The following is a 6,000-nucleotide window of genomic DNA, read 5'->3' on the forward strand; positions in this document are numbered from 1 at the left end:
GGCCTAGAGGACGGTCCTGGACCAACACAGCAGGTCCCCAGGTTAGTCTAGAGTATACTCGTGGACCAACAAGATCGGCCCTTCAAGCTTATCTAAAAGAGGCTCCTGGACCAACAGGACTGGCCCACAGGCTGGTGAAGAGAATGCTCCTGGACTGACCCCAGGCTGGCCTAGAGGATGCTCCCGTGCCAACACAACTGGCCCCCAGCTCATCTAGAGAATGCTCCCGTGCCAACACAACTGGCCCTCCAGACTGACCTAAAGGAGGCTCCTGGACCAATATGACTAAGCCTCGCTCCCTGATTTCCAGCTACTCCTCCCAGGGTACATCATTTGCCAACCAACCTGGACAATGTAGCTCTGCTAAGGGTTAATTGTAAGGCATCCTCTCCTCCCCACGCTACACTGGCTGCAATTAACCCCGGCCCCAGCCTGGCTCTGCATTCTCCCTTTGCATCCATCCGCAGTGGAGATGCAAGGGCGGAGGGGGGACAGCTCTCTGTCTCTGGATGCCTCCCTGGGGCCCTCCCTGGACCTCCTGCTGTGCCCCCTCCCCCTCCCCCCTGAAGCATCCCCTCCCAGACCTTGAGCCCGGCTCCATTTCCTCCTCCTCCCATCACCCAAAGAGAAACAAGAGGCGGTTGCTTACAGCCATGGAGAAAGGCAGAGAGAGGCAGGCCGGCAGGCAGGCAAGCAGGCAACCACAGCCCAACGGGAGGCAGCCAGCCAGCAAGGAGGGTGTCGAGTGTGAGGGAGAGGCGGGTGCAACCGGCCTACTCACAGCCGGCACCCTCAACTTCCTATTTTGTTTCCTTTCTGCTTGCAACAGGAAAAACAACAGTTTCTACTGTCCCCCTCTCCCTGATAGCCCCAGCCTCTGCCTGGAACTCAGATCTGGCTCTCCATAGCTAACAGAAGAACCCCAGGAAATTCCCAAGCCTGTCAAGATTTCACACCCCCCATGGGAGAAATTATGGATTTTGGAGGGTCACCAGAAGGAGGAAACTGAGGCTCAGGGAAATTTGAATTAGGAAGGATGTGACCATAGGGAGAGGATTTGAACCCATGTCCCCTGACCACTGTTTTTTCCATAATCCAACCCCATCTCCTATGAATTAGGACCAGTTAATTAAGGACTAGATGAGACCTCTGGCATATCCCACTACATCTCTAACGTGTGCTGTTGGATTATTCAGTGGCTGCTGTTTGAAAGTTTCTTTGCTTGAAAGAACTATTTTATAAACAAACCAACCAAACAAACAAACCAAAAACCACAGAATCTGAATGAGCACTTTACTTTTTAAAAATTTCTCTGATGTTTTTCCTTCCTATCCCATGGTTTTCTTTCTTTCCCCTAGTTCTTATTTCTCATACACAAAATCTGCTTGACACACTAACATGTGTCAAACACTAAAACATGTCAAACACAAATAAATGGACACATACAAATGGTCACTAGACTGTTCCCCGCTGAGGGAAGGCAGAGGAAGGGGAGGGGGGGTGGAAGAAAATTGTGTAACTTCTAAATTTGCAAGTGGATGAATTTTGCAAAACTTTCTTAGCCCACAACTGGAAAAATAAAATAAAATAAAAATAAATAGAAAGTAAACTGTTTTATTTGGATGACTTAGGTACTTTCTCATTCAGGATCTTGAAGACTGAGGAAGAAACTCAGAAGGGCAGAAATGAGAGCATGAAATAGTAAAGTTAATGATAACTGACATCGATATAGAATGACCTTTTAAGGTTTGAAAAATGCCTCACAGGCAAATTTGAGGCACACAAAACACTGATGAGATTAAAGAGAGTCACCAAAAAACTTCTCACTACTTTCACTACATTCAAGATGTCCAAGCAAATTATTGGAAAGAACACTGGCTCCAGAGGCAGAGGCTGTTGTGGTTCAGTTGTGGCCTACTCTTTGGGATCCCATTTTCATGGTAGAGATACTGGAGTGGTTTGCCATTTCCTTCTCCAGCTCTTTTGACAACTAAGGATATTGAGGCAAAGAGGATGAAGTGACTTCCCTAGGTAACACAGCTATTAAGGGGCTGAATTGGAACTCAGGTCTTTCTGAATCCAAGCCCTGAGTTCTGTCCATATGTTATCTAACAGCCCAAAAGTCAGAGGACCTGAGTTCAAATTCTACCTCTGTGGTTTTATGACTGGTGGACAAATCATTTACTCTATGTGAAACTTAGTTTCCTCTTCTGTATAAAGAGGATGTTGAACTAGATGATATCCAAGGTCTCTTTCAACTCTGAAGCTGGGGCTTATGGGCTTTGGGGGAGGGTGATGCTCATGGATGGGTTGATAAGGGAAGAAGAGAACATTGGCAGATTAGCTGAGCCAAAGAACTGAGATTAATAGAGCTCCTTGTCTACAAGTGCATAGAGAATCAATCTCTTAACCAAGAAAACTTGGGTTTAGGTCTATGGTGGCCACATATTCCTAGCAGTGTATCCATCACAAAACCTCTTGGTGTTTTAAGACACAGATGTCAAACATACCACGAACCACATGTGACCCACAGCATTCCTGAGAATTAAAAGATCAAATTAAAAGAAATTGAGAAATATTTAATAAAATAATAAAAATAAAACAAAACATATATGAAATGAACATGTGTTTTTTTCCTCAAGTCAATGTGGAACCCATGGGAATCTTATGTATGGTTTAATGGTGCCCGTTTCATTTTGAGTTGGGCACTACTGCTCTAGACAGCTTCCCTGGCCTAAAAGTAGCTAAGAAGATGCCTTCTGAATTGGTGAAGGAGGCTATTCATGGACGGTTGCTATAGTAATGAATCACAGATCTAGGTCCAACCCTATATTCCACAAAAATGCATTGTATCAATTATTACTTGACCCTCACACTAAACTGTGAGGTCCATAATCCCAACGTTATAGTTGGAAAAACAAAGCTACCCATTAGATTGTAAGCTCTCTGAGGGCGAGAACTTTCTTTCTTTCTTTCTTTCTTTCTTTCTTTCTTTCTTTCTTTCTTTCTTTCTTTCTTTCTTTCTTTCTTTCTTTCTTTCTTCCTTCCTTCCTTCCTTCCTTCCTTTCTTTCTTTTTTCTTTCTTTCTTTCTTTCTTTCTTTCTTTCTTTCTTTCTTTCTTTCTTTCTTTCTTTCTTTCTTTCTTTCTTTCTTTCTTTCTTTCTTTCTTTCTTTCTTTCTTTTTCTTTCTTTCCTTCAACTTTATATCCCCAGGCTTGGGTCAGTGTCTGGAAAATAGTAGAGGTTTAATAAATGTTTATTGACTTGAAGTTAAGTGCTGTGTCAATGGCTACAGAATCCAAGGTAGACTCCAAAACATGGCTCAAGCACCAACATTCTTTACACTGTTTCACTGTGAATTTTGTACTCCTTGGTTGGGAGCAGACTAAGATCGACCTTTAGGAATCATTCTTTCACTTTTACTAACCACTCATTTCATTTCCCAATACCCAAGTAGCTGTCCAAGAAACTTAAGGTAGAAGGCAGTGGAAAGAATCTTGACTCAAGAATCAAAGGATCTGAGTGTGAATCCTGTCTCTGACACCCATCTATGTCACTTTGAAAAATCAATGAGGTTCTCAAGGTTCTCTCCATGTCATCATGTTTCAAACAGAATTCATTCTCTCCCCCCCCCCAAGTTCTTCCTCCTACCCTACCTTATTACGGTTAAATGAACTATTATCCTCCCTGTCATCCAAGCTAGGAGTCATGCTCCACTCCTCTTTGGAGCTCACTCCACATTTGATATTTGATCTCTCGACCTTTGCTTCTTGGCTTTCCAGAATCCTTCAAGATTGACTTCCTATCCTAGCCACTCCAGCTGAACTTTGCCCCTATTCCTCCCACCCCACACACTTAAGTGTTTTTCCTCTGAAATTACTTTTCATACGCTTTTGCTATCTCTTATATGTGGGATATATTGGGTAACTAGGTGATACCATAGTGGATAGAAGGCCAGGTCTGGAGTCAGGAAGACCTGAATTCAAATTTGGCCTCAGACGCTTACTAGCTTGGGAGACCTTGAGCAAGTCACTTTATCCTCTTTACCTCAGTTTCCTCCTCTGTAAAATGAACTGGAGAAGGAAATGACAAACTACTGTGCCAAAAAAAACCCTCATGATATAAGTCATGGAGAGTTGGATGGGGCTGAAAAAAAATCTCTTGTATGTACATCATTGTATGTTGTCTCTTTCATTAGAATGTGAGCTCCTTAAGGGCTTTTTTATGCTTATTTTTATATCTAGTGCATGTCAGTGCCAGGCGTGTGAAAGAGGTTTAATAAATGTGTAAGTTTTAGAGTATATGTGGACCTGATTTGATAGTTTCCTCATCTGGAATTTCTGACACTTATGATGTCTACGGGAGAAAAAAATAATACAAAAATTCATAATAGAAGGTAAAGCAGGATGTCCCCAAAGTCTTAGGGCAGTTTTAAACTTTAGTAATTTCAGAAATATAAATGTTACAAACTTACAAAAACATCATTTGAAAGGTGAATAATTTCATTTCTTTTATATTAATTTAGTTTTGTACTTATTCAGTTTTTATTTTGTACTTATTTAGAATTTTGAATAGCACAATTTTAATTTAACAAGAAGAGGACACTGTCGTTATATATTATATGCTCAACATCTCTGAATGATACTTTCTTAGACCAATGGATCAATGAAGGAGGGCCTCTGTTTTAGCAACTGAGGTCACTTGAGGCATCCTCTTTAGACTTTTCTTGTGGAGTCACCTCAAAATTGTCACTTATGCATTAAAACCTCATTCTTTGCATAGAGCAGATGAAAGTTTTTACAAAGTTCAGAAATCAGCTGGAGTGATATATAGCATAAGAAGGTAATCATCCTTAGCTTAGAAGCAGGGAGGCACAGTGGTTAGCATTCGGTTTCAAATCAAAAAGAGCTGAGTTCATATTCTACCACTGATGCAATGTGACCTTGAGCAAATCACTTACCTCTTCTAAAGCCCAGTTTTCTCATTTGTAAAAATGAGGGAATTGGACTGAACGGTGTCTCAAATTCCTTCTAGCTCTAAATCTATGACCCTGAGAGTTTCAATATGAGTGACTCTGTTATTTCTATTCATTTTGAAAGTTTCTCCTGACATCCAACCAAAACTTGCCTTTAAGCAATATAATAACAATAATAATAAAAAACCTTTATATAGCCCATTAAAGTTTGCAAAACACTGTACATTTATTGTCTCATTTAACCTTCACAACAATCTGATGAGATAGATTTTTTGTTTTTTATTTAAATTTACTTATTTATCATTTCAGCTACATGTAAAGATAGTTTTGAACATTTATTTTTTTTTTGTCAAGGCAGTGGGGTTAGGTGGCTTGCCCAAGGTCACACAGTGAGGTAATTATTAAATGTCTGAGACTGCATTTGAACTCAGATCCTCTCAATTCCAGGGCCAGCGCTCTATCCACTGTGCTACCTAACTGCTCTGAATATTCATCCTTTTGGTAAGATTTTGAGTTTTACTTTTTCTCCCTCCCTCCTTTCCTTGATAGGGAGTAATCTGATATAGTTATATGTGTAATTATATTAAACATATTTCCATATTAGTCATGTTGTAAAAGAAGAATTGGGATAAAAAGAAGCCAAAAAGCCTATCATCATCATCATCATCATCATCATCATCATCATCATTGTCATTATCACCCCTAATTTAAGACCAGAGAAAATGTAGCTATTAAAGATTAAATGACTTACTCAGGGTCACAGGTGGGATTTAAACTCAGGTCTTTCTGAGTCCAGGTCAGACTAGCTTCCCTGTTCTACCCATTGCTCCTAGTTCTTCCTTTTGGGACCTCCTTTCTTCTCGATCAGACATTTGAAGCTAGCCATCCCATCCCTGCCAAATCCTCTCTTCTTCAGGCTAAATAGTCTCAGTTCACTGAAAGGATCTTTTTGTAGTCTTTCTAAACTCAAAGGTTCCTTGTCTCAATCTATTCCCAAAGTGGGGAAGCTAGGTGGTATAGTAGAT

The 6,000-nt window shown here is 40.8% G+C and overlaps 1 protein-coding gene across 3 annotated transcripts in view; it reads right to left on the minus strand.

The window, feature by feature from the left end:
* The window catches only part of PIK3CD (phosphatidylinositol-4,5-bisphosphate 3-kinase catalytic subunit delta), a 67,888-nt gene extending 67,128 nt beyond the window's left edge, over nt 1-760 (minus strand). For 2 of the 3 annotated variants that reach the window (XM_074218505.1, XM_074218504.1), the window contains exon 1: nt 650-757. The gene's annotated coding sequence lies outside the window, so the exon portion shown is untranslated. Of the gene's footprint in view, nt 1-649 lie in introns of all 3 variants that reach the window. The other variant, XM_074218506.1, reaches the window with a different exon arrangement.
* Between the last annotated feature and the right edge of the window lie 5,240 nt (nt 761-6,000).

This window comes from Macrotis lagotis, chromosome 1, assembly GCF_037893015.1.
Source record: "Macrotis lagotis isolate mMagLag1 chromosome 1, bilby.v1.9.chrom.fasta, whole genome shotgun sequence".
NCBI lineage: Eukaryota > Metazoa > Chordata > Mammalia > Peramelemorphia > Peramelidae > Macrotis > Macrotis lagotis.